The following is a 13,281-nucleotide window of genomic DNA, read 5'->3' as shown; positions in this document are numbered from 1 at the left end:
AACCCAAAGTACACTACCTCTCCACAGAGTACATGATATATATTTTAGATAATTGGGATGTCTTTTCTTTCCTTTTGAGATGGAGTCTTGCTCTGTTGCCCAGGCTGGAGTGCAGTGGCGTGATCTCACTGCAACTTCTGTCACCTGAGTTCAAGCTATTATCCTGCCTCAGCCTCCCATATAGCTGGGAATACAGGCACATGCCACCACGTCTAGCTAATTATTGTATTTTTAGTAGAGACGGGGTTTTGCCATTTTGGCCTGGCTGGTCTCGAACACCTGACCTCAGGTGATTTGCCCACCTTGGCTTCCCAGGATTACTTCCATGGGCATGTGTTTTCTTATCAAAATTATTGGATGTTTTCTTATTCAGCCAAATAAGAGCCAACATTTCTGATAGGAGATATGAATATTTGTACTAACATCAGCACAAGCTCTGTGTCTGTCTTATTGCCTAAAGATAAAAAGAGAGTATGCCACTGAGGTCTCAACTTCTTACAAAGTCAGTTGAATGTAGTCCTCTTGTTGAGAATAGAAAAGGGAGAAAGAAAAAGAGCAGGCAAATTATTTTGATTATGACCAGTTTGTAATTTCCAAGAATATCCTCATGGACAGAAATCCAAGGATTGAGCCCCAATAGGCAAAATAGCTCACCTGTTTTCTAAACACAAAGAGCTAATTTCTAACAGACATTTACATTTTAACCATAATATTATATTCTAAATTCAAACTTTTTGATTACAGTATGTTGCATTCGCCAATGTTTTATCTTAGAAGCAGATGATATAATTACCCTAGAAAATACTCTAGGGACCCAATGACCAAAGAATGAGTATGAGTTTTGACTCCAGAGTGTGTGCATGCGTGTGTGTGTGTGTGTGTGTGTGTGTTGTCCTGCAGGGTTCTTAAGAGTAGGGATTTTTCTTATAAGTTACTAAGAGTTTACCACAAATGGACACATGTAGAGTGGGAGAGAGGGGGAGAGGGTGTAATAATATCTATCTTTATATTTATTAGTAAAAATTTAGGGTCAGAATGTAAACCCTACAGTTAATTTTAAATGTTATGGTTTTATTTTCTCCATATGCAGTCTGTGATAAAGAAATAGAGATATAATATTTAGAGGAGTTAGACACTCTTCAAACTCAGTGAACTTATGGGAAGCAGAACAGAAAGATCTGAGGTCTGATTGAGAGTCTAAAATATGAAAGCATATTAGAAAAATCACATGCTCGGATTCCCTTCTTTTATATAAAGAACAAATAATGTAGTGTACATGGAGAATAGCATTAGATATGGTAGCTATCCAAGAAATCTCAGCACAGAAATGTCTAGTATAAGGCTTGATGACCCAAACCAAACAGGCTATTTATTACCTTTACTACTGGTTCTATAATTTCAATTATAGAACTGACTTGCTAAACAAGCATTACCATGCAGCTGAAAAACCCTGAAGAAATTATAGACAGGCTATTAAACTATGATTTATGAAATCAGCTGTTGTTTAGCCAAGTGATTAGAATTTAATAAGTTGGCCTACTTAGCTCTGAATTGGCCACAACCACTCAGAAGAGAAAACAATTTTATGATAAATAAGCTTATGAAAGGATTCATGTGTCATATCCTAATAGGCCATTTATTCAATTATAAAACAATTTTTCAAATTTCAGTGATCGGTTCTTCAGGAAATATGGTATAAAATGTGGGCCCTGACCTCAGGAAGCTTATCTGGTTTAACATGTGACCCAGCTGTGTACACTAATAAATACATTACAGACACCATTGAGGCATGAATATAATACTGTGGAGGTCCTATGTGGACCAAAATACTGTCAGCTGAGAAGCTAAAACAGTATTTCAAAAAAAGAAGTACTTTATTAGGTTATAATGATGTGTCTTGTTTGGATATAAGGAAATGGAGAGGTGCATAAAAATATACATGGAATAGAAGACTAGGCAACTCTATGAAAGTCTACTATAAAGGGTAGAGGTAAATAAAACTGGATTTAGAAAACATAGGGTCAGATATTGAATAACAGAGATATGACTTCTTAAGTGGGAATATCGAATTATGTGGTGGTTAATAGTTTTAATTGGATTTAATTAACCAAATAGTTGCCAAGTCCCTAATACAAACAAATTACCCAGGTGTGGTGGAATTTTCCTGTAGAAGTTCCAGCTACTCAGGAGGCTGAGGTGGGAGGATCACCTGAGCCTGGGATGTCAAGGCTGCAGTAAACCATGATCAAGCCACTCTACTTCAGCCTGGGTGACAGAGTGAACCTTGTCTCAAAAAAAAAAAAAAAAAAAAAAAAAAAAAAAATTAAAAATGCCTCTCATCTGTCCAGTGCAATTCTGTTTCTTCTATTCCTAGTATTGTGCCTGACAAAAGGTATTCAGTTAATACTTGTAACTAAGTAAATCAATGAAAAAATAAGAAAGAAAATGAAACACAAATGTTTGGGTCTTGGTGATGGGGCAGTAGATGCTCCTTTAATAAAACCTGGAAGAGAAATTCATTTGAATAAAAAAGACAAAAGTTATAGACAATGTACCAATATATCTTCTCAAGAGATACTTGTGATGGAAACTCTAATGCCTGCCTATTCACCAAGAGCTCACCACATTCTGTACTCAAGTTTAGATAAACATTTGATGTTTTGTCATTGTCTTGTATTTGCAACAAATTGTAACAGTGAAATAGCAAAATAAATAACTATATCTAAAATAATAATATAACTATATATATATATATTTATCTTCCCTATAAATGTGCCCAATTATTATGTTTTAATGAAAATAGTTAAAAACTCATAATGGATGCTATTCAGCCATATGAATTAACAAACTATTCATACTTGCACAACTTGTCTCATTGACCTTATATTAAGGAAAAGTAGTTATGTAGTCCACATATGTACACAGGAGTGCACACACACATGTGCGCACACACACGCACATGCACACACTGTCATTTTTTTGTTAATATGAAGTCAAGGAACACACTAAACTATGCCTGGGTGCTAGAACTCAGAATAGTAGTTATTTATGGAGAATAGGGGAAGATATTCACTAATACAGAAAAATGTTATCGTGAGATGGAAATGGTCTGCATGTTGTTTCAGGTAGTTGTAGAATGGCATATACAGCTGTCAAACTGTATTATCAAACACTTAAAAACTATATATTTTATTACATAAAATTAAACAAATGATAAGTCAATCTTTGATTTTTTTTCTTTAAATCACTTTTTTAAAATTGCAAAATTAATACTTGGTATTCACTTTCTCTACTTTTATTTTTAGCTCTTATCCTTTTCAGACACATTATATGCAACTATTTGTGTGTGTATATTTCATCCTCTTTTAGAATGCACACTCAATGTGTTGAAGTAGATTTGTTTTGTTCCTTAATATATCCACAGACCTGGGACATTTGCTGGTACATGGGAGGTGCTCAGTAAATATTTGCTGAAAAATGGATGGATGTTAAATAAATTGAAATGTATTGGATGCTCAAGAAATGGAAATGTATTTAAAAAATTCATTACAGTAAATTGTAATGTTATCCCAATTTAATACCTAAAATAGGAGCATTTAAAGATGCCTAGATAAAGGACTTAGTTTTCCTCTTCACTGGCACACAAAGGATTGAGTAGACTACATTTTGTTTTTCTAATATAAATGGCCCCCAATTTTTTAAGCACCAATATCTCTGAATGGTATAAGCCCTAAAAATTAGTCTTGCAATGGATATTGGTTGAAGGACATATATCAAAATGATGGGTTGATTAATAAGTCAGATTACTCCATGTTACATTCAATAAACTAAAAATCATAATTAACATTTAATTGTTCAAATAATGAATTTATAAATGCCAATGTGAGTTTTGACAAGAGTCCCCAGGAAAATCAGTGAAAAGTCTGAACAAGAGAAATGGAGAAGAAACAGAGATACTAATTGTCTTCTAAGTTTCCATTTGTTAAATGTGAATCCATTCAGGCTTTGAGCCCCTAAGAGAGAAAATAATTGTACATTTTAATGTAGATACCAATATGGTAGTGTTTCAGAATATCCCTAATAGATTTTCTGACAACACACCAGAAAATTTCCTTATAAGAATCACCTGCAATCATGCTATTCAAGGTTTACTACTCTCAATGTGTTGTGTTTCCAGACTTTTCTTGCATGATTTTTAAAGAAAAAAATATAAACATAAAATTACTTTTTATGCTTATGTTCATATAAACATTCATATATGTTCATGCACATAAACATATGTTCATATACATAAACATATATGTTTATGTCATGAGTCCAATAGGCTTTGCTTTACAAAGCACATTTCTCCCTTTATGTAATTAACATATACTTCTATTACGGATTTCTGTATCACAGTGCCTCTAGCAGAAATAATTGGCAAAATGTTTCTTATATGCCAGTTCTATCTTAAATCTGGGCAATTGCAACATAAAGTAAAATTAGATGGTTATTTCAACATCCTGAAAGTTCTATGATCTCCTTTTATTCAATGATGCAGTCTTCCATTCAGCTTCAATCACTTGCTCTCATGTACATACCCTGGACTTCATCAAAACCAGTAATTGCAATCTCTACATAATTTCAATTTCTTCTGCTATTTCACATCTTTCCAGATTACTTCCTCTAGTATGTTGATTTCAGCAAATTTAAATCTCTACATGTCTTCTAATTCATTTATTCACTTTTCATACGACTTTTTCAATGACATTTTTGTTCTGCTTAACCACCTTAGTTTATTCAATGTTATGATGAATAACAAAATGACTCCCTCACACTTACCCTTACTCCCTTGCCTCCCTCTCTATTCATAGTTTTCTCATGGCAAGACTTTAACATTACAAAAGGCCAAATCTTTTTCTACAAAGTGCCACATAACATAGCTGAAGAGAGATCTAGTCTGTTGAGATCACTTCAGATGCATGCTCAAAAATCTCAAGTGTGAGTCTTGAATGCTGTCAAGTAATTCTTGTACATTTCCAACCCCATGCTCTTCAGATTCTCTAGGAGTGCTATTTCATACTTTTTCTTATCTCTCAAAACGTACAACAAATCCTTCCTTACCTTCATTCTCAGCTGACAACTTTGCTTAATCAAAAGAGAAATTTCATAGACCCCACCTCAAAATCTACCCTCTTGCCCACTTATATGCCTATGTTCTCACTCATCATAAAAACCATACCTCCTCTTCACCTTTTTTTTTTCTAGCACAGTGCTTTCCACTGACTCTCATGCCCAAATAATAGATCTATAAAGTACATTTATATTTATTTGTCCATATAAAAATTTCCCCCAAATATTCTTAAGTCTAGAACTTTATATCCTCCTCAAGATCTCCACTTAAGTATGTAATAAATGTCTTAAGATGTTTAAAAGTGAGTTGCTGATCTTGCCATGACATTTGCTCTAGCCATACTTTTCCTCACACAAGTTTATGGTAATTTTCTCTTTCCAAGCTGCATAAGCTAAAACACTTGTATTCATACAAGTATTATTACAAGTCATATTTGACTTGCTTACTTTTCTCCAATTCTGTGTAAGATTAATAGGGAATCTCAGTTCTGTGGGTTGAACTATATCTGCCCCAAAATGATATGGTGAACTCATAGCTCCTAGTACCTAAGAATGGGAACTTATTTAAAAATAGAATCTGTTTAAGTGTTATTAGTTAAGATGGGGTCATACTGAAGTAGAGATGGCCCATAATCTAAAGTGATTGACTTCCTCATAAAAAAACAGTCGTGTGAAGACCCAGAGATATACACAGATAATGCTATGTGTTGATGAAAACAGATATGGAAGTTATATAACTGCAAGCAAAGAAACGGCAAAGCTTGCCAGCAAACTATCAGAGACTAAAACCAGAGATGAAAGGAGAAATCCCCATGGTTTAAAAAGTGCCATGGCTTCTGACACCTTGGTTTTGGACTGGTGGCCTCCAGAACTGTGAGATAATATTTTTTTTTGTTTTAAGCCTCCCACTTTATGGTACTCTGTTACATTGGCCCTAGTAAACTAATACACCTGGTATCTCTACCTTTAAAATATATTCATGATTCAATCAGCTTCCATCATCTTCCTTGCTACCTCCTTTATCTAATGGATTTCATATAAGCTTATTGATCAATTTAATATACTCCTGGAAACCATGGATCTATGTGAGAAACCATTGAATTTCTAAAATATTATTAAATAGTAAAATAATTATGCATTCTGTCAGCCAACAATATCTCAACATTTATCACATAATACAAGTTGAACAATGAAATTCAAGTTCAAGTAAATAATGCATACAAATTTTAATTTAAATGAAGGTTTTATAGAGTAAGTGTAACACAGTGAGGATTTACTCTACTCACCAAGCAAAAAAGAAAAGATGTGATAGTGAATGACAATTGGTTGAGAAGGAGAGAGACAATATTTCTGTAGAAAGTGGTGAGAACTCAGATGACTGACTTTCAGCCAGGCATTTAATATCTTATACCCCACAGGGTGAGCTAATGCCGAAGAGAGGTAATTTTTGTTTGTTTGTTTTATTTTCCACATCCTTTCAAGTCTCTTCATGACAACCATATTTTACTTAATGCCTAAAGCTTTTCTCCTTCATTTTATTTTTTTCCTGTACTATTTTTTTCACCAAGTTTTCAAACATTTGGGAATTTATAGTATTCTTGCACTAAAATTGTATTAAAAATAAAGTTACAACACATAAAAACATTTTAGATCCAAATGGAGGTTGAACATGAGAGCATTTTCAATTCCATGCAAATAGTTAATGTGCACAACAGACAAAAAATAGCAAAATATGCTATATTATCATCCCACTCATGTGGTGTGCCTACATCAAGTAAAATTTGTAGGTTAATCCAAATATGATACACAACTCAAATGTATTCCACATGATATATTCTGACTAGAGACAGTTGGATTTAGTAAATGAGTATATCCTTCCCCTAAAATCAAATGGCAAAAATACCATTTCTTATGTACTTAATGCTTTTTTGTGAAAAGTCTTTGTTTCTGCCTCATACTTCCCACTGCCCCTCCCCCAAAAAAACTTACCTGAAGAGTAGTGCATACATTTTAAGGATCCTTAAGTCAAAACTGTGAACTGACTATTTTGTTAGCTAAATCTGTTTTGTTCAATGTCACTCACATCATGTGACTCTAAGTATTTTTTCTTTCTGACAATGTCTTGCATATCTCTACCCTTTACAGGTCTATAGGTATCTTGAGTTCTCTAGTCAATAGCTTTTTTTCCCCTATCTTTTTTTTTTTAAGCAGAGGGTATAGTTATTCTTAGAAAATTATTAGATCAGATTAGGGATATTTCAAAACATTTCTCACCTTTTAATTATTTAAAGAAATTCTATTCATACTGAATATCACAAAGATCACAGGCATCAAGGCTTTGAATTAATTATGTCCTATTTGCACTGGAAAATATGTCAGTCCATTTGAGTGAGGGTATTGTCTCAGACCCCATGCTTTATTGGGCAATCTTCCCTTATGGGCAGAGTTGATCTTCCCTTATTGATAGAGTTGTTCAGATTTGGCAAATACATCTACAAGATGCTCAGGACAACTTAAGTTTCAGATAAACAACAAAAAATAAGATATGCACCATTTGGATGCAATTTTGGGGACTTAGAATATGTAACATATACTTTTATTTTAAAATATTTGTGATTTACTTGAAATTCAAATTTAATTTGGTGTCCTATATTTTATATGGCAACACTATTGCCATGAGATGGGGCATCTGTTAAAGAATTTTATCCTAGCTCATAAGACGCTGCCAAACCATCTGAATTGTTCTTTACACCACTCCGCTGAGGCACACAATCCCTATCCACCATAGATTTTATAATAAGCAATTTTTTCAATACACATCTACATAAACTCATAGATCACTTCATAAGTACTGGACACTGGGGTCACAGGGTAAATAAAGCCCACACTTCATCCTGGAGAAGCTCACTCTTCAGAGAAGGAGGTAAACCTGTAAACGAATTCTTACAAAACAGTGTGCTTAGAATAGTAGCAGTAACAGTTTCTGGGGAAACATGGAAGAAAAAAAAAGCCCGTAACAAATTGTTTCTGAAACCATAACTAAGATGTTCTGAGTTTATAACAGTCTGTAATGATAAGAGAAACAGATGTATACAACTTCGCTGTGAATGATATGCACATCGAATTGTTAATGCACCTCTTTGAATCCTTAAATGTCTGAATATTGCTGGAAAACCCAGGCCCTTGACTAAAGAAAATGACATTCTCCTGTGTTAAAGACAGATGGTTTAGGCCTCTTTAATCTATGCAATCTATCTAAATATATCTTTATTCTCAATGTCTATGCAAGCTGCTGGTTTATGGTCCTTGGTTGGAATGTTAGCCAAGCCATTCTGTGCAAAAAAAGGAACTGCGTAGGCTAAAGCTTGGATGAGCTCACTAAAATTGCTTTCTATTTTGGGTCTCTGAGTGACTGTGGTTCGGGGATCATAAAATAAGATGGTTTTGTCTTTGGTGACAGCCCGTAAAAGTTTTATATGCAGAGAAAATAGAGAAGGTTGTGTAAACAATAGCTGGAGAGATTATTTTTTTAGAAGTGTTATGAGAAAAGTCCATTAAAATTGCTTTTCTCTCTTTAATTGGCCAGCAGGTAGAAAAATCTAGAATTGATTAGGCCTCACTTAAACAGGATAAGATACTGATTATCATTTATCTTAAAGTTTGGTTTACATTTCTTGCTTTTGTTATTAGATGAATATAGATAAACTAAGAAAATCTACAGAATACTGCTGTTCCAAATATCTCACAGTAAAGAATAATAAAGTTATAGAAGCTATAGCAATCTACATATTTAGGTCCAGTTGCCTTAGTTTTTGTTTGAAATAATGTGAAACATATCAAATAACTAATAGTGTTAATGATAATTCTGAGTTGAGGATTGAAGTTGCATTATTTCCATAAATCTTACTTAACAGGTTCGAAATAAGGTTTGTCATGATTCATTCTGCAAAACACAAGCATTGCTATACTAATCTTTCTCTCTTTTCTATGTAATTACTAGCAAAGGCGCTCATTCCATAAGGAGCTTAGGTAAGATTTAGAGGGGTCATTGAAATCAGTTTGTCCTTAGCTCCCACACACGATATAGAAACTGCTCCTTTAGAGACATTCAGGTGCTTGTAGCCATTCTGACCCCAAGTTTCCAAAAAAAAATTCAGTAACAACGAACAGGTAACAGTGTCTCTGGAAGATATGACAATTCAAAGACCCACATACCCAATTCACATATATGTATATCAAGGTCCCTGAAGTCTATCTCTTTCTCCTTATTTTGATTCAGAAATCAAACTCCAATCTTTAGGAGGCACTCTCCATCAGACCTGCACTTGGGACCAGTGTGATTATTAGAATTAAGTGTATCACCTGAACCCTAATTAAAAATAATTTGTTCACTGTTTGTATTTATTTGAAGGAATACCCCTTTGAGAGACTGTAAATTGATACATAGCTTTCTGGTCATGTCCTGACATAATATTTCTGTTACTTTTCTTCTCTTTAGATTATATCTATACTTTCATTAACATAAAAATGATAATACATGCTCCAATTATCAAATCTAAAAAAAGTCAATTCCAAATGTTTAACTTCAGATACACAGGTGGAATTCAGTTTTTAAATCTTTACTAACACTCAATAAAATACTAATGTTTCAGGTCTGATTCTTTCAATCATTCTATAAATGTTTATTTAATGGCTACTAAAGTGTTAAGTATACTTTAGAATCAAAATAACAAACAAAACATACCAAGGCTATTTGGTTCATATAGACAATATTAAAGATAATAAATCCATGAACTTATGTTCAGAATTATAAAACGTTGTTTTACTATAACAATAAAATGTTTTGCTAAACATCTAAACACCTAAAATGAGCTTGAAATTGCTCAGATGGTAGAGAAGATATTATTCTTATGATATAAAAGAAAATATTATGGAATACAAAATATAATCACCTAGATTCTTTGGAAGAATGGAAGATCATTGGTTTTCCTATATAATTTGTTTAAGTGGTGTCTACATTAGAATTCTTAGCTTAACCCATTTGCCTCCCTGTCCCTTGCTTCTGATTGTATGGTTATTGTAATGGTTAGTTTTCTCTCACTTAACAGTATATACATAGCCACATAATAGGAGAAGTGATAATCTTATGTTAGATTTAAATCAGAGCAACTAACATTATAGATAAAAATTGGGCATAATAATTCAATTATTAGACAAAGCAGGACAAACTACTGAAATAGAAGATTTGGAGATCCTTGGCTATGAAGAAATAAATAATTCATGAAGTTTACAGAAAAAAGAAAGGGATATATGAAAGACATTAAAAGCAAAAAATTATAAAATTAAATTGAAATCATTTATGTATATATGAGGTAACTATACATTTGGAAAAGGTAAAAACATCACTTTCAGAAAGTTCAAAGGCAAAAGCAGACATATCATGGTAGTCAGGAACTGTTTTATAGAATTAGTATTTGGTGAATCCTACTTATAGAAGAAATATTACAGAAGAAATAGGCGGGATGGCTCACACCTGTAATCCCAGCACTTTGGGAGGCCAAGGCGGGTGGATCACCTGAGGTCAGCAGTTTGAGACCAGCCTGACCAACATGACAAAACCGTGTCTCTACTAAAAATGCAAACATTAGCTGAGCATTATGGCACATGCCTGTAATCCCAGCTACTTGGGAGACTGAGGCAGGAGAATCACTTAAACCCAGGAGGCGGAGGTTGCAGTGAGCCAAGATCATGCTATGGCACTCCAGCCTGGGCAACAAGAGCAAAACTCCACCTAAAAAAAAAAAAAATTGGATTCAATAGTGTGTAGAATCCTTTAAGTGGAATTTTGGGATAACAGAGAATTCTACCAAATGTAATAATATAAGCTATATTATACATGTGAGAAAATACAGGGTATATTTAGAGTGAAAAGAGTAGCCCATGTGATGGGAATAGTCAGCATAAAGCTAGAAGGATAGACTTGAATATTATATTGTAAAGTATCTTGAATCATAGGGTAAAGAGAGTTATTTAAACATTTTTTTTTAAATAAAAAGGAACATTGAGATGATGGCCAAGTGCTAGCATACAAGACTGCCTCTATGATTCTTGGAATTTTTTTCAATACTTTCAGTTTTGTGATGAATAATAAATTTCCTTATAATATAAAATTTGATCTAAAAACAGTCAACTGATTTTTACCAAAAGAGAAAACTACAGTTCAATGGAGAATGGATTGTTTGTTTGTTTTTTTTTTTTCAATGAATGGTGCCAGTGCAATTGGACATTCACATACTCATGCCAAATGAAAAATGAATCTAGATATATACCTTATACTTTTCACAAAACTTAACCCATAATGATAAAATTCTAAGGCTTGATGTCTAAGAGGAAGTCAGAAATCATTTCTCAGTTCTCTAGAGGGAAAGAAGTTTCTCTATATGAAAAGATTCCATATATACATGATAGTTTATGAAGTATTAATTCACACAATCACAGGGTTTCACTATACGCTGATGGCAGCTTAGGAGCAAGGAGAGCCAGTCTGAGTTTCAATACTGAAATACTGGGAAAGTAATAAACCATTGGCTTCAAATAGTTAGGAAAAGCTGAGTCACACGTAGGCATGGCCTTGCACTTACTGAGACACCTCATCCAGCTCATTCCAGCAATATCTCAAGGTCTATTAATTCCTCCCTAAAAGAGTTTGACCACATATTGATTGTCTCAACTTTTACAGCTTCCAACTGTATTTCTAACTTCCTAAATCTGGGAAAAACACAGGTTCAGGTATATGCAAGCCTGTTTCAGACAAAGGGGAAACATGATGTTTTTATGTGGGCATGAAAGTGAAACAGGCAAAGTTCCCTTGTCCCCCCTTTAAAGAAGGAGTGATGGAGGTATGGCTTGCTTCTTCAGTGCCCTGCTGATGAAACCTCCAGGGGAAGCATGCAGACCAGCAGGTTGTGTGGCTCCGACCGCACAGCAGCATCTAGGGGTTAATGGCTATAGGTCCTGAAGCCCCAGTGGGTGTGTGTTACAAGGGTGATCTTTTAATTTAGCCATCCATAGGTGGTTTGTGTTAGTCAGCTTAATGAGATCCTTTCCCTTATTGCAAGGACAGAGGGTTTTTTCTGTATCCTGGGGTTTGTTGCCTTGGTGTACCAGGAGAATCAGAGGACACATGGGCTTGGAGAATGAGTGCAAGGCTTTATTGAATGGAAGTAGCTCACAGTAGATGGGGGAATCAGAAAGGAGATGGAGTGGGGCGGTGGATTTCCTTTGGAGTCAGGCTACTCAGTGACTCAGGCTTTCCTCGCTCTGCCCCAGCCAAACTCCATGTCATTCTGCTGATCAATGGCCTGTTGGTGTGTTCTTCCACAGGTGTCCTCTTCATTCTGTTTAATTATTGCAATCTCTTTGATAAATTTATCTAATATAATTACGATTTCCTTCTGTGTCCTATCTTAAATTTCTTTGAGTATTTTCTTTTTTTTTTTTTTTTTTTTTTTTTTTTTTTTTGTGAGACGGAGTTTCGCTCTTGATACCCAGGCTGGAGTGCAATGGCATGATCTCGGCTCACCACAACCTCCGCCTCCTGGGTTCAGGCAATTCTCCTGCCTCAGCCTCCTGAGTAGCTGGGATTACAGGCACGTGCCACCATGCCTAGCTAATTTTTTGTATTTTTAGTAGAGACGGGGTTTTACCATGTTGACCAGGTTGGTCTCGATCTATCGACCTTGTGATCCACCCGCCTCGGCCTCCCAAAGTGCTGGGATTACAGGCTTGAACCACCACGCCCGGCTAGTATTTTCTACATAGCTATTTTGAATTCTCTATCCACTAGGTCAAATATCTGTTTCTTAAAGGTTGGTCACTGGTGACTTTTTTTTACATTTGGTGAGGTCATGTTTTCCTGGATCATGTTGATACTAGCAGTTGTTCTTCATTGTCTGGGCATTGAAGAGTTATTGTAGTCATAATTTTCTGGGATCATTTACACCCGTCCTTTTTGAGAAGTCTTTCCAGATATTTGAAATAACTTTGATGTTGTGCACTAAGCTTGAGTGCTTTACGGGGCACCTGTATTAGTCACAGTTCTCTAGAGGGAAAGAAGTTTCTCTATATGAAAAGATTTCATATATACATGATAGTTTATGAAGTATTAAT

This window comes from Saimiri boliviensis, chromosome X (assembly GCF_048565385.1).
Source record: "Saimiri boliviensis isolate mSaiBol1 chromosome X, mSaiBol1.pri, whole genome shotgun sequence".
NCBI lineage: Eukaryota > Metazoa > Chordata > Mammalia > Primates > Cebidae > Saimiri > Saimiri boliviensis.
This window is presented reverse-complemented; position numbering follows the sequence as displayed.